General features: G+C 41.2%; 1 long non-coding RNA gene across 1 annotated transcript in view; it reads right to left on the bottom strand.

Moving 5' to 3' along the window:
• Positions 1–17,073, bottom strand: part of LOC141577111 (uncharacterized) — a 742,740-nt gene that overhangs the window by 68,996 nt on the left and 656,671 nt on the right. The gene's annotated exons all lie outside the window — the stretch shown is intronic.

The following is a 17,073-nucleotide window of genomic DNA, read 5'->3' as shown; positions in this document are numbered from 1 at the left end:
AGAGATCATATCCAGGACACAGGAAAACAGGATCTGAAGATAAATCCAAAAGTGTGACTTTAGAACCCTTTGCTAAGATCTTAAAAAAAAAAAAAAGTGGTATCTCAAAGAGATAAAAGTCTATTTGAGGATCTTAAGGGTACACCTTACAGATTCTCTTCGTTTAAGTGTAGGATTTCTACAAATCTTAAGGGCATTTTCCTTTTGCAGCCTAACAAGAAGTCTAAGATAGATAAGGGCTTATCTCAGTGATATTTACGGTTGTGACTTCGGTCAGCTGGAGTTAACCCCCATAAGACAGATAGGAAATTTCTAACATTTATGAGGTAACTGTTTTGAAGGAAACATCCAGGAAAGGATGACACAGAGGTCAGATCCAAGTCCACAGAGAATCATTCTCAGAAAGTAACCCTGAGGCCCAAAGGACTGGCGACACACACCTGACTGATTCTCAGAATCCCTGTGAACAGTAACTGCTGTGCGCCCCCGTCCTCGCACTGTTAAACGAGAGGATCCTTAGTACTTATCCTCAGCCAGTTCTCCCATGCTGTGTTGGGTGTATGATGGGAAAGACAGCTGTCTGTATAGATCACAGCTATTTGTATCAAGAGAAACTGTACCTAAGAAACTGTACTGAGAGGCTGCACTCAAAGAACCTCATTCTCTCCTACAGTTGTTTCAGAGGATGAGATCCTCGACCTCCAACCCGAACCTGATACGGTAACAGAAGAGAACCAACGTACTCCACCTTGGACCTTTTCCTTTAGCTCTAACCTTAGTGACCTGTTGCCTGTGCTTTGTCGTGTTGGCTCTGCACCTTTGTGTAAGAATGCTGCCTATAACCTGGGTCTCAAGGGTCTGTCTCCCAGGCTGGACCTTTAAAGGTATAACACTTTCCCATAGAGACAAAATTGCAAAACCATTGTCTTGTTGGAGATTTACAGAAACATTATGACCAGCCTACATGGATAGTTTCAAGAACAAAGGATTCTGGAACCAAGAAGTTTGCAAAAACCAGCCACACTTCTTGCTCTTTTGGTATAAAAGCCTGAATTGTAGCTCAGATAAAATAGTTCTTTGGGGCACCAATCCACCATGTTCTCAGTCTGCTGGCTTTCTGAATAAAGTTGCTATTCCTTACCCCAACACTCTGTCTCTCAATTTATTGGCCTGTCGTGTGGCAAGCAGTATGAGCCTGGACTCCACAGCAATCCTACAATGGGATGAGGCTTTGGTGGGAGGGTGAGGATGGAGAGGTTAGTGTATTTTGCAAGCATGTGGGAAGGATGTGAATCACTGTAGCCAGAGGGTTGACTGTGGCAGAATATATTTTTCAAAAATACTAACAGTATTTCAGATCCCATATGCTCTTCAACCTTGCTTATCTCCATCAAAATATAGATGGAATTTTTCTCCTTGGACCTTGACTCTCTTGTGACTGCTAAAACCAGCAAAGTATGCTGACAACAATGCCATGTGACTTCTGAAAAGGATCGGTTTCCACATGGTCTCTTTACTTGGAATGTTTGTTCTGGAGGAGCCAGCCACCATTCCACGAAGAAGCCAAACCAGTCCATGCAAAGAAGCCTACATGGAGAGTAACTGCGACCCCCAGCCAACAGCTAGCATCAACCACCAGGACTTATGAGCAAACACATCTACAAATGATTCTAGCTCCTAACTTTTAAGTCTTCCATCCAAGGCCCCAGACATCAAGAAAGCAGAGACAAGCCATCTCTGATGTACCACGTCTGAATTCCTGACCCACAGAATTTATGAGTGCAACATGATTGTTTTACATCATGAATTTTGAGGGTAATTTTTTATGTAGCATTAGATAACCAGAACAGGAAAGGGTATGGTCATATGCAAAAGTTTCACTTTGCTTAGTAATCAGACAAAATTATTTTACAAATGTTTTCCTGTCCACTAATGTATTTCATCTTTACAAAAAATCATGGCTAACATTTCCATTTCTCAATTTACTGTAGCACAATCTTACGGTAAATTTTAGTGATCTAAACCCATAGCTTTTAAATTTAAATTGAACCATGGAAAATGCAAACCACAGAAATTAAAGTGACTTGACTAAGATCATACACAAATAAACAAGAAAGCCAAGTTTTTGGACTAAAAATATTTTCAGACTCAAATTTTCTGACTACAAATCTAATGCTTACATTAACTATTAATATCATCTTCATGAATGTCCATGAAACTCAGGTGTAAATTAGGGAGATTGGCCACTTCAAAGGAAGAATCATCAAGCATGACTACGAATTAAGATTCTCTAAGTTAATAAAGTAGGAATAAATGCTTGGTTTACTACCATGCTTCCTGGGAAATCAACATTTAGCTCCCTATGAATGATATCAGAAGTATTATATGAAAGATGAACATATAGCTAATATGTCACACAAACTAGAATGTCAGCTCCACAAGGGTTTGAAGTTTTGCTTGTCTTATTTTTATTTTTTAAGTGCTCAGTAGCTTTGGGTTACATGAATAAACCCAAGAATACTTCAAAGATATCTTTCCCACATTCACCATAGTATGGACTGAATTAAGTCACTCCCCACCACTAAATTCATGTGTTGAAACCCTAATTCCCAGTGTGATGTCATTTGGAGATGGGGTGGTTGGGGAGGTGGTTAGGTGAAATCACGAAGGTGGGGCTTCACGGTGGAATTAGTGGCTTTTATAAGAAGAGACACCAGAGAGCTTAATCTTCACCACATGAAGACACAGCAAGAAGGCAGCCACCTGCAAGCCAGGAAGAAGGTTCTCACCAGGAACTGAATCAGTAAGCACCTTGATCTTGGACTCCCTAGCCTCAAGAACGGCAAGACATAAATGTGTACTGTTTAAGCCGCACTGTCTACTTTATTATGGCAGCCTGAACTGACTAATGCAACTCAAAGGCTGTGGTCAGGAAAATTCAGAATAAATGGCAGGAAATAGTTTAGACTCATACACACAAAGCTTCAAACCTCACAGGGACCTTACAATTCATCTAGTCAAGGTCCCCTGCTTGACCAGTGTGGAAAATGAACCTCTGCCTCAGGTCACGTAGCTGTCTGGTATCGCAGGACCACAGAGGCACCTCCTATTTCAGTGTTCTTTTTCTAAGTCTGGTAAACTCCCTACTCCCAAAGAGATAAGCAGAACTAAAAGACAGACTTAGAAAAATAAATCATCAAAGGAGAATAGGATGTTTTCATAGTCTCCCAAACTTTTGAAACTATGAGCTCTGAGAACAGTCAGGTTCCATCATCTCTGTCTCCTGGGTTATTGCTTGAAACAGACTCCTTATGTGGGAGTCTTTGGGGGATACTGCTGATTTGTGTCTGGATTTCTTATTGTATAGAAGTGGAAACAGATTCAGAAAAGATACAGGGACTTTCTTAGTTTGCAGTTACACAGACAGGATTATCTGATAATTTTACCTTCACTTAGTTAAAATTTATTGAGCTATTACCAAATGCCATACACTGGGCTAAGTGTTTATCATCTTTTTTTACATCACTCACCAAGGATAAGGCAGAAACTATCAAAAACATCAAAAATCATCTACAGATGAGAAAAATAGAGAGTGTGAATCATTTGCCCCACATCAGACAGCTCATTAGTTGGAGGGCTGGGATTTGAACCCTGGTACGCCTGACTCTAACGACCACAACATAGCTTATTAAAAGAGTGGCTTCTGGTTCAGCACTACAGTGAAAGTCCTTTAACAAAATGGGGTTGCTCTAATCAGAGGTCCCTTTTAATGACAAGGAAGTACTTTTACAAAGAACACTCATTCCTACAGGTTGTTACTTTCCTGCATCCCTTACTCCCTCCAGGACGTCTTCATTTCATTACTGCATTTCTTTATTGTCTACAGGGTCTCAGGTTTCATCACACCTCGTCCAGAACACCCTCCTGAGTGTTCTCCTCCATTCGCAATGTGAGGAGTGGGGTGGAGAGAAAGTCAGCTGGTCTCCACTTGACCAGCCGGTCTGCGGAAGTGGCACATCAGTGCCAAGAGGCAGGTCCTAGGGAAGGAGGCCAAAAGCCTGCCACAGCCCATTTGTTTTCTTTCAAAGGCCACTGCACTGGCTGTAGACACATGTCTGGCAGCCTGCATCTGAAGACATTAATTCCACACCTACTCACAGATGGCTTTACCACGTTCCACAGCATAAGTTCGATTTCTTTCCAGAGCCTCAACTTGCAACTAGGGGATCACGGAAGTGATAGATGAGTAGATATTATCATGACTTGTATCAGCTGACATTTGAATACTTACATGCTTGGCAATTTACAAAACACTTAATACCTCATCTAATCCTCCTATCAACGCTGTAAAGTAGCCGTTATCACTACCCCCAGTATACCAATGAGTAAGCGAAGGATTAGAAGAGCGAGGTCACTTGCCCAAGATCATACAGCTATTAAGAAATGGGATTTTTAAAACCGAGTCTGACTTCATAGTCTATGTTCTCTCCTGCTGTGCTAGAAAAGCTAATAGAGACGACGACGACGATGATGATGATGACGATGATGACGATGACGATGACGATGCTGCTAAGGATGACAACATCAGCAACAACAAAGCACAGCCGTGGGCCCCACATTGTGCCAAGTGCTTTACGCTCACTGTTTCACTCAATGGCCACAATTCTTCCTGGAACGTGGTACCAATGCCTTCACCTTACCTGAAGAAACCTAGCTAATTTAGAGGGGTTCAGGGCTACAGGACCGGTGACAGCACCAGGATGAAGCCCCTTTTGTCTAGCCCTAGCGCCCACGCTCCAGGCAGTTCTGACCACTGCTGTCTTACTTTGAAGTTGGGGAACCTGAGGTTCAGACAGGGCAAGCTCCAGGCCCTATGTCCAGATCAGGTGAGTCCAGCAGTCTCGCTGTGACATTCCTGAAGCCTGGATTTCCTTCTCCGGGGAAAGCACTCTCAGCACCACCTATGAGAAGACTCAACCAGTCTTCATTTTAGGGAGTAAGGAGTACTGTGAGAAACAGTGAGCGACGGAGTGGTCTTGGAGCCAGAAAATAAGAGCTGAGCCAAGTACTAGCTACTTCACTCTGACCAAGACACTCAACTTGCCTCTGGCTCCTCCTCTTTCACTGGGGCGCTTACTATGTGATTGGGAAGCTTTGCCATTGGGGACTATTTCAAGACAGTGTGTAGGCAAGAGCTAAATGAGGCTATAAAAATATGAAGTGCTATCACTTGAGACCGAATAGATCTCTATAGGCCAAAGTAATAAAAAGTGAATAATTAAGAAGGTGGCACCTTAGGCTGGCTCTGAAACATCTGAGAATAACGACTGTGGTTTTTACTATGATCTTACTACACATCAGATACCGAGACAGGTAATTTAGACGTATGATTTCAGTCTACCTTTCTGAAACTCTATCATTTACTTTTATTGTGGTTCCTGTTCTAGAAGGGTGGAAACTGAGGCCCAGAGAGGTGCAAGATTACAGAGCTGACTGGTGACATAGTTGGGATTTGAACTAGGGATTCAGTCTCAATCACTACATCATGCTGCCTCTCTGGGTAGGCTGAAGAGACAATTGTGGGGCTGGCCTCAGTGAAAGCTAGAGGCATCCATTAGATTCTCTCCAGCGACTAGCAATCCATGAATTCCTCGATATGGAATTTGGTATTTCACACCCTAAAATGATTAACTTGGTTATGCCCTGTGCTTTCAGGCAAGGCAGCCACCACCACCACTGTGCCTTTCAGGAGTCGAAGGATACTCCCAAGGTCAGACATCCAGGTAATCACCTCCTCCCACAGCACTGCCTCTTCCTTAATCCTCTGCCTTGAAGCACTGTTTAAATTCATGGACATCAGTTTTCAGGTAATAACTGCTCTATCTTATATAGATATTGCTTTTATAGAGACCACAGATTACAAATAATGGTGCTGAGATGTATTAAAGTTCTTCCACAGACAGAAAACTTTATGTAAACACAAGAGACGTGGAAACCTAGAATAAGAGGCCTTGGACAGTATCACAGACATATAAAAGGGACACTGAAAGGCAAAGGCTTTCCTGCTGTTGACTAAAAAATACATAACCTAAGAGTTGAGAGTTATGTTTTATTCAGCAGACATTTCTGAGGAATTGAGCCCGGGAGGCAGCCTGTAAGACTGCTCTAAGAGATCGCTCCAAAGAGGCGGGGGAGGAGCCAGGATATATAGGAGTTTTGCCACAAAGGCCAGGTGGTCAGGTATCTCAAGCTAAGGAATTGAGCACTTTTCTACGTATGGGAAGCTGCGAGCGCCTGGGCTCACTGCAATCATTCCTCCCACGGGCGCCTGGCCGCCTAGGGCCAGGGTCCTGCTCTTTCACACCCTGAGCTCCCTCTGCTCACTGTCAGGGGCGGCGGGAGTGACTGATGACTTGATGGCTGCAGCATCCTTTGTTCACTGATATGGCAGGTAATATTTTTCATTCACACTGCTCAGCAAACTATTAAAGCTGGAAGAAGCCTTGGAAGGCAGCTCATCCAAACCCCCCATGTCACAGACAGGGAACCTGAAGGGCGAAGTGTAAAATGATGCGCACAAGGTTCCACAGATGGCTCATGCTCAGCCTAGGCCAGCACTCAGTTTCTAGACTCGCACTTTGCTGCTCTGTCTCCTCTGCTCTGCTGTCCTCTCCTTCCTATGTCCGTCACTGCTAGGTCTAACCCACGGCTGCTCATTCCAATCACTTGCCAGTTTCTCTGAAGACGACCCAGAATCCATCGCTTCTTAACCATCTGTTCCTTATTGAAGCACTCTCTTTGCTGACCTCTCCACCCTCTGCATGCTTGGTTCCCTCAGAGGGAGGCCCTGGAAGGTTCTCATTAACTGACAGGAGGCTAATCTGACTCCTTTGCAGGTACAAGCGTGCCCATCCCACTGAGCTGGTTATACCACGCAGAATGGGCCGCCTCTGACGTGGAGCCCAGGAGACTTCTGAAGCAGGACAACTCTCTGCATGGAGAGGGACTAGCTCACTGTGAGCAGAACAGCTCCTCAGTACAAAGCCCATTTGATTTCACATAATGGAGGCTGAGAGGGCTCAGAGTGAAGAATGGTGGAGATTCATTTACATTTTAAATGAACACAACGTTTGCCTGGGGGCGACACATCCTCCTAATAATCTAATCTGTACAACACACCATTCTTTTTTCTCTGAAAAAAATCATTTTCTTTACAGTCAATAAACAAATGTTTTTCTGCTGCCCAAAGCTGTTACTATCTGCGTATCCTTTAAGCATAAAATCAAGACTGTGCCTTCAGTGTACGGCTACTCGAATGCACAGAAGCATTTTCACAGGAGTTCATAGACTGAGCGACTCCTGAGATTCTCTTTAGTTAAAATGCAAAGAATTCTCAATGGGGACAGATTCCCCAGCCAGACATCCAGCCTCCCCTTCCCTTGCAGGGGAAGAAAAAGAAAGAAACACTGCTTGGCAACAATGGCTTCACAGATGCTTCAGTGATTCCCAAGCTAATTCCACAGAGAAAAATCCCTTCCTCTCAGGCATCCAGGGTCACAGGAACTGAGTGTGTTCCACCACAAAGAGTGTTTGTCATTCAGTGAAATTACAGTTTTGAAACAGAATCAACTGAGGACACCAAGAGTCATGGGATAGAACTCTGGAAGGCGCAGAGGTGATGACTTTTCTCAGCACTAGCTTCTCTAATAGGTGTTTAGAGGGCCTTGGTGTAGCTAAGGTTTGCCAGGGCTATTTAGTAGAAAAAGACAAAAACAAAAACTGATTACGACCCCTCCAACTCCCGAAACCACACCAAGGCACACACATTTACCCCCATCACCCCAAGATAAACAGTTCTTTCATGGGAGGCTCTGGATCCTAGCTACACTCTTTTCTTTACTTGAGCAGGTGACCCTGCTTTTCAGAATCTTGGTTTTGTTGGCTGCCCCCAAAACATATGCTTAAATGGCATATTGATTATTTTGAATTAAACTTACTCAAGAAATGGCTGATGCAAGAGGGACACTCTGACCCTCCTCTCTGCCTCCCTGAAAGCAGGAAATAACCCTCCCATGTGAACGGGTGCCCTGCCTGCATCTGGAGGTAGAAGGACACTCATTTCCAGAGACAGGGACTTCAGGCCAAGAAGCCTGAATCAATCAACCCTGTTACTTCTCTAATGTACTACCCCCAAGCCCCAAATCTGTTTAGATTCTACATTTTCGAGCTCCCAAAACCTAAGTAACTTTGTCCTGTCAATTAAGGAATTGACCAATTTATTGTTTCTTTGTCTAATATGTATAAAAGCTGCCTGCTTTAGCTACTTCTTAGGCCCTATTTCTATGAGATCTCTGTGCACATGAATCTGAATGTTTTATTTTCTCCTGTTAATCTGTCTTGTGTCAATTTTATTATGAGTCCAGTCTCAAGAACACAAGCCCATCACTGGGCTGGGAGCAGAAATATAAACTACCAGGAGAGTTTCTAGGCTAGACTACTGGTCCCAAGCTTTGATTGTGCACACTCTTTAATAAGATACTTTTGACTGTGCACCATAAAGTATATTTATGAATTCACACAGACATTTTGTGAATACTTTAAATATACACAAAATGCTTTAAAAATTCAAATTGATATATTAAAGTACATATAAATTTAAATTCTATTTCCCCCACATACCACTCTGTTGCCTCTTGGCATGCAGGCATTCCACTTTGAAAAATTCTGACCTGAAGCATCACTGAGTGACCCCTGCCTGCACACTTCGTCTCTTTCTCCACCTGCAGTCAACCTGGAACCAGACAATGACCACAGATAGAGCGAGTGTCGTGCTCAGGTGAGGCGCAGCCAGCATCAGAGCTAGAACAAGCTGTCAGACCTTGAGTGCCCTGAGCTTACGAAAACCCAACTGTTCAGCTGCTGTTAGAGGGTAACACAGGTTCTACCACCTCTGTAACCCTTTTCTGGTGATTTGGAACTGAAATATCCCTTCCCTTCAACAAATCTCTATGATGCATTTGTGAGGGACCAGGCATTTTGCTAGATGCTTTTCATCTATTTATATAAAGTCCAACAACTCTGAGAGAGAAGACGCTTAATTCTCTTTTACCCAGACTAGGAAGAAAAAAAAAAGACAAATTAGTTGAAATCTAATCTAGTTATTTGGTGGTAGACCTGAAGCATTCACACGCTGGTCTCATACTAAACTATGTTCGCTACACTGCCTTTACAGTAATACACTATCACCTGTGCCATTCATTTGACATTTACTATGCACTGCCTTTTACAGCAATAATAATTAGCTGGACTTCAGGCTCCTTCAGTAAGCCGCTTGTGAGAGTACCTACTCTGAAGGTGTCTCCCCTAGACTGACATTCCTCCACGAACTTGCAATGAGAACGTGCTAGGTGTTAGGAACAGTACATGACTTATCTCGCTCAACTGTCCTTGTCATTTTTCAGCACTGTGTAATTAGACCCATCTTAAAAATGAAAAAACAAAACAAAACAAAACAAAACAAACACGTCAGATTGGTTAAAAATCTCCTATACAAGATCCGTAATTTTATAAGGGAAGGAGTCAGGATTTGAACTGTACCTATTTCCCAAGGCCTGACACCACTGGATCTTTTCATACGCCACTTACTATGGGTAGGTCCCTCACTGTACGCTTCACTGATGGGCTGGCTGGCTGTTCATTTCTCATGTTCCCAACACATGTGATTGACACCTCAGCACATGAGAGGTTCTTTTTTTTTTTTTTTTTTTAATTCTTCTGTGATGAACTACTTTAGAACAGGAATACTTGCTGTTGGATGCTAAAGAATATTCTGGAATTCATTTCATATGAAAGGAATCTGATAACACGTGGCCATTGTGTGTGGCTTATTTCACTTAGTATGTTTTCAAGGTTCATCTATGTTATAGCATATACCAATATTTCATTTCTTATTAGAGCAGAGTAATATTTGACACTGCTCTGCATGGATATACCACATTCTATTTATCCATTCATTAGTTGACAGACACTTGCGTTGCTTCACTTTTTGCCTATTATGAATAATATTGCAGTGAACATTTTTGTAAAACGTTTTTGTGTAGACAAATATTTTTATTTCCCTTTGGTATACACCTAGGAAGAAAGGGAAAGAAAAAATATTTTATGAAATTATTGCCAAAAGCCCCGCAGCTTTGAGGATGCAAACAAAAAAAGCGCAAAGAGCATTTCACTCACCATCCAAGTCTACAAAGTTTAAGCCACGTCTACAAAGTTTATGCCACAGCTATAAAGTTTAAGCCACTGCAATCAGTGAGCAATAGTGCACTCTGTGCTTCAGACACAGGAAATTAAAGCCAATAGAATGCTCTGTCCTCTGAACAAACAGGCCCCTTAGATAGTCAGGCATATCTCATAAAGAATTTTAACGAACCCAGCTTCTTGCATCTTCCCATACATAGAAAAGCACTGTAATCATTAACTTGTGATATCTGTTTTTTGTGACTAGCAGTAATCTTTTTTCCAAGATGGATGCTTGACTTCATGTATTCCCTGGACAAAAAAAAAAAATAGTAATGTATAAACTAGCCTCTCCCTCTACCTCTTTGGAGGAGAGCTATCTGAGAGGCTTTCGGGCTATAGTTTCCAGTCAGACCCTGAATAAAACTTAACTCACAAATCTCACATTGTACATTTTTCTTTCACTTGATAATGAAAAGTAGTAATCTACAAATCCAAGAATATGAATGAACCCAAGTAAGGTACCTCAGAGTTCTACATCTAGACACATCATATTCATCCTATTGAAAGCCAAAGACAAGGAGAAAACCTTGAAAGTGCCAAGAGAAAATGTATTCTTCACATACAAATGGTCCTCAAATAAATTAAGAGCATACTTCATATCAGAAAAGATGGAGGCCAGAGTGCAGTACATATTCAAAACGCTGAAACAAAAAACATACCAATCAAGAATTCTATATCCTGCAAAATCTAGGCAAATTTGCAAAGACAAAAAGAAGATTAGTGATTTCCAGGGACTGAGGGGTGAGGAGGGAACTGCTAATGAGTATAAGCTTTTCTTTATGGGGTGATGAACACATTATAAAGTTAGATAATGGTAATGGCTGTACAATTCTGTGGCTATACTAAAATCCAATCACTTGTGCACTTTAAAAGAGTGACTACTATGATATATGAATTATGTATCAATAAAGTTGTTTAAAAACAAAAACAGGATCCAGTGCATGACAAATGCTACATCAGGGATAGCCATCACTATCACTATTTTTAATTATTTTCATTATTTCTGTTTTTAATCATTCTGGCTACTTTGTGAAGAATGGGTTGTTTGGGGGCAACTGGGTAAAAGACAGCTGTGGTATATTTGTACTAGAGAAAACAGTTGCCTGGATGAGGTGCCTATGAAGACGGAGAGAAGCAGCAGGAGTCAGGGTATATTTTGAGCTGGAGCACAAATGGCGTGAAGGAAAGCATTAGTCTTGGGTAGGATGTATGAGTGACTGGATGCCTGTGATATTCCTTGGTGAACAAATACCCATCAACTCCTCTGCTAAATAGAGCTGCTACCAAAGTGACCCCTGGAGTACAGAAGCTGTTTTCTTTTCCAGTCTAGGTGTTAACCCTAAAGCTAATCCAGTCAGGTATCTCTGGTTCCTGAGATAAAAATTTTAAAAAACATTTCTTCAAGCAGATAGGCCTGAGGATTTTCACGTGGCAAGTCTTGAGGACGTCCACAATGATGAAACACAACCTGAAAGAGAGGACCCCATTCAGGCTCAGGATCCCAAGAATGGGTAGTTGGCTTCCTGGTTCAACAAATATTGACTGACTATTCCTTGGAATTCAAATGAAGGATCAAACTGAGTCAGCTTGTGATTCACTCTGCAATAAGCAAGGAAACATTAAGCACTCAGTTGGTAAGGAGGAGACAGATGCCCAAAGGCATGAAATTCCAGTTCATTTCCCATCAGCTCTTAATGTCAGGCATGGTATTGAGAGCCTTCAGTGATTTCCACGCAACACTCTAATTTAGCTGAAGTGGGCTGGTTAGGTACCAATTAAGACTACAGAGGTCTTGTCCTCTGCTGTAATAATCCTCAGAAGAAAATGCCTGAATTGAACCATTAAGGATTGATGCTTACTTCTGAAAGTAATGGATTGAAAAACCTCCCTACCAATTAGGCATTAAAAATAAAGTCATTCCATATATGAAAATCTTGAAGACAAAGTGAAATAACAATTAATGAGTGTTAATAATATTCTAAAGCTGTGCAAATTACTTTATATGCATTATTTCATTTAATCTTTACAACTCCATGAGGTAGGTACCATTACTGCCCACATTTTGAGAGACCCAACATCACAGCTATTAAGTGCTGCTGGAGCTGGGATTCAAATCCAGACTGCTGGATACCAGACTAGGCAGAAGGTTCACTGTCAAAGATTATCACTGCTTTCCTTTAACCTAATGTAAAGATATAAAAGATCACGACATGCTGAGCATTGAGCCTTTCTATAGTTTTTGACCAACCTCAGTCATTTCTTTAGCTTTAATTTACTTATAGCTTAATATGTATCAGGTATCTTATTAAGAAACATGGACACAGTGTCCATCAAAATGTTAAACAATGAAAAAATTTTAAAAATATATGCCTAGCCCTGTCTTAGACATTTTATGCAGGAAATGCAAAGGTCATATAGGATTTAGTGCTTAAATATTTTTTGAGCCTAGAGAAATAACCAACCACTCTTACAGAATACAATCCATATAGCATATAATTATACACTCTACTGTGTGGTCTAGAAAATGTATACCGTGAGCATTCAGAAAATAAAAATAGTTATGAATTAATTTCACGTACCTTAAAGATGGGTATGATTATAAATATCTCCATGTTAGTAACCTCCAAAAGTATGCCTTGACTGGCAGTGAAGAAATTTGGTGGTCAAAAAGGAGGAATCTTTCTACATTAAGAACAATTATATGGTCTATAGAACTCACTAAAGAATCTCAAAAAATTGTCTGCTTTTGGGTTGTAGAATTGGTGAATTGTAAGGTAATTCATAAGAGAGCAAACAACCTTGAGATAAGAGAAAAGAAGGATATATAAACCTATCTTCAAAGGCATGCATGGCTATTCCAAAAAGCAGCAGCAGTAGAGAAAACATTTTCATATACATTTACTAATAGGGATATTACAGTAATGCAACATTTTTTAATGCTCTGTAATTGGAAGAAGCTAGACGTTTTGTTGTTTTAAAGTTGTGGAAAGAAGTATCAGTGAAGTACAAACCTAGCCACTCTGGACCCCTAGTGGTTTGCCCAGTTAACTTTGAGATCATCCCTACTATACCTATGTCAGCTCAATGTGATAGCGTTCTTATGCCTGCATCCGTTACATTCTGTGTCCCCTCCTATAATACCCCAAATTGCTCATTGTCCCCCTAGATGAACTCACAAAACCCAGTCAACTATTTGAAGACTGCTCTGCATTCCCACCCACTTGGATGGATTTTTCCCTTCTTTGAACTCATGTAACATATTTTGCTTGAATTTCACAATATAATCTATTTATTGTTCCCCTGAACTAGTCTGATTTTCCAAGCAGAGGAAGGCACATCTCTAACTTCAGCCCCTCGGGTACTTTCTGATTTGTACTGTGTTCTCACAGTACAAATGTGGATACAAGACAGATGGTCAACAACAGGACGAATAATTAATGTTCCACTTAATAGGTTATCCTATTCAGTTGAATTCTGGCAACCACTAATGCAATTTCTGAGAAAATTAAAATTGAGACATTTAAGTGATGTGCTTAAGGTCTCACAGGTATCAAGTAGCATGAGTTCCTCTCCCCCAAACCCAAGATGATGTGATCAGGTTGTCCAGTTATACGATCCCCTAGCACACTGAACTTCTACGTCCCTAAATGGAATAAATCTACCGGCAATTATTTTTAATTTCTTTCTTCCCCACTAAGTCTATAAACTCTATTAGGGTAGAACTTTGATTCACATGTGTGCTTTCTGTAGTCCTTGGTACATACAGGCACAAACTAAGTATGTGTGGAAGAGAGGGAAGAGGGAAGAGGGAAGAGGAGGAGTGGGGTTGTTGAGAAATGTCAGACTAGAACCAGAGTCAAAAATCTGGGTTTTAAGTTCTGCCATATCTTACATGCAGTTAGTCTTATTCAGTTCGATTCATTCCAGAAGGTGGGGAAGAGCATTAAGTGAGAAGGCGAGAGAAAGTGAGAGAGAGGAGAGTGAGGTTCCATACACAACTCCTCTCAAGGGGGACTTACAGGGACTGCTCCCTCAGCAGGTCTCCTCACCTGCGCTCCACCTTCACCAAGTAAGCATCTTACAAGGCTGTACGTGACACGGTACTTTTTTGTCTGTAACAACCCTGAGAATAATTCGTACTCATGCAAAAAAAGAGGTTATCTGTTCTGTCACTGGAGGTGAAACTGGCAAATATCTGATCTGTCTGGAGGAAAAACTGGCAGAAGTCCTGGTTGGACTTCTCAGGTATTAAGCCACCTGCACAGGTATTTTCAAGGGTAGTTTTAACTAAACTCTGTTTTTGCCTCACATGCTGACTTGAGAGCCCAACTCTTCTCTGAGATGAGGCTTGACTGCCTTGTTGGTCTTCACTGGTCCACTAATTCTATTAAACTTTTCTTTTACATAACACCTTGAAATTATGTAATTTTAGAATAGAAGTTTATTCTATTGCCTTTTCTTCTCTTTGACGCAGAAAATATTTATGAGTCCAAATAGAAATCATTCTTTCCTTTAGAATACCTGTAAAATACTGTTGGCTAAAAACTTCAAAACAAATCAATCAACAAACAAAAACCTTTCATACACCTTGGAGAATTGCATAAGGTGCTCTGTAAAATCAATACAACTGCAGTGCACTCAGTATTTAGCTGGCCTTGGGAAAAGAAAAGAAAGCAGAGATTCTCTCCTATTGAAGCTATAAAGTTAATTAATTGCTTATAGGAAAGGATTTGCTTTCCTCAGAAATGGTCACTTAGTTTTCAAGCCCAACCATTCTACTGACGTCTGTTGCAACCTTGGGAAATTTATCCAATCCTCACCTTTGAACTAGATGACCTCAACAAATTAGAGAAAGGTCTAAACAAGTATATATATATATATAGTTGTCTCCATCCTTGGCAAGGTGACTCTCTACTGTAGTTACCCTAAGTAAGTATGTAAGGCAAGCAATGTGTCAATAGCAAGACAAGCTTCACAGGTCATCTAAAACTCTCCAACAGAGAAATTCTGGTGCTACCACTCTCTGTAGCTATGGTCCTGGTTTGAAAAGATAGAGGGTAATACAGGAGAGCAATGGCCAATATTCTGTTTGTCATGTATTTCAAATGTAAGTAAAATTACCAAGATAACTCCTGGGGCTACCTTAACTAGAGAGTGAAAAACAAATCCTCATATTATTAGATATGGGGTATGTCCAAGTCAACTAACAATGTCTTTCACAACCCAGATACCCAAGTTTCCCTTCAAAGACGCATTCTTCTGAGCTTACGGGTCTGCTAAATTCCCCTGGCAGAAGGCAGATCCTACTGGCAGGCAACCCCTTAAGCCTATGATTCTTATTTAGAGGCTGGACATGAAAGCCACACTTCGCTTACATCACAGCTGACCAAGGCTGCCTCCCACACTTAGGCCGCTAGTTCTGACAGATGGATATTTCATGTGATTCCGCCAAAAAGACCACCCACTCTGCCAAATTTTTGTCACCTAAAGCCTCACAGAAGACAAAGCCTCTTCGTTCTACTTACTAAGCGACACTTCAGCCCTGGAAGCAAGAGGCCTAAGATTTCAGGACAGGGCCCTAGAGCAGAGGCACAACTGGATGGGGAGCAGGGGAAATGTTCTACCCAGTTATACCTTTAAAGGAATAAATAAAAATAAAGACATGCATGGGAACGGCTATTGTTAGGGAAATAAGTCACAGGAAACAGAGTTACAGCAAGATTTTGAGAATCACAGACAATACATAGAAAAGGGGGTGTCTTTTCATGTGAACACATCTCCGTCAACCCACACAAGTGGCACTTAACCTACCAGTGCCTTCCCAAAGCCATCCCATATGGACAATCCTAGTCATGGCTTTGCCCAAGAAACCACCAGTTCTCACTCTCTGATTTACATCTGGGGTGACTGTGGCACAGCATCAAGGAAAACTATTGTCTAAGGGCACAAAACTAGTTTCAGTGGTTAAAAAAAAGGAAAGAACACTGTCTTTCCTGCATACAATTTCTGCTGGTAGCTATGTGTGTGACAGGGTCTTAAATTGTATTTATTCTCCTATGAACAATTTTTTTTTTGAAACGTATCAAACTGTGAGCAGTGACAAAACCCACAGGAGTCACTCATTTCGTTCTCAGGACAGGTAGGGAGTGAGGTGCATAAATTAAAAAACACAAAACTTAGAATTATCTCGTCTTCCCCACCAAGAGCAGATATTCACACTAATTGATGTCAGTTGCCTTCCCACAGTTGCATCTCCCATTTATAATTGCTAAATATGCCAGGTTCACAATGTTTCCCCATTTGGGTGCTCTATTTGAATTTGTGCATAAATACTCTTTCCTCCAAATGTTCTATCTGAATACACAAAACATCCATTTCAGCGCAGAGCGCATAAATTCAGGGCCAGAGGCATGTGGTGCACTGCAGAACAGCACTAACTCAGGAGTCAGCTTGAAAAGGCGTGAGTATGGCTCAGGCATCTATTTGCCATGAAATCTTGGGGACCTTTTTTCCTCTCCGGTGCTTCCTCACTACCAAACTGGGGAAAATGAGACTTTTCACATTGTTCTCATGGATAACTGGGAAAACCATATGCAATTATGGAGAAATTTTTTAAAGAACTGTTCATGATCCTCACTTTGAGAATAAAGGAAAGAAATATAATCAAAGGCAGATGCTTTAAGAAATTACAAGGAAACTTGAAGCCAAGTGTCATGGACTCCAGTTCCAATACTACCATCAACATGCTCACACTTCTTCTCTGGGATGGTAAGA

The sequence above is a fragment of the Camelus bactrianus genome, chromosome 3 (assembly GCF_048773025.1).
Source record: "Camelus bactrianus isolate YW-2024 breed Bactrian camel chromosome 3, ASM4877302v1, whole genome shotgun sequence".
Classification (NCBI taxonomy): domain Eukaryota; kingdom Metazoa; phylum Chordata; class Mammalia; order Artiodactyla; family Camelidae; genus Camelus; species Camelus bactrianus.
Note: the sequence above shows the minus strand (reverse complement) of the source record. Positions and strands in the feature narration are given on the sequence as shown.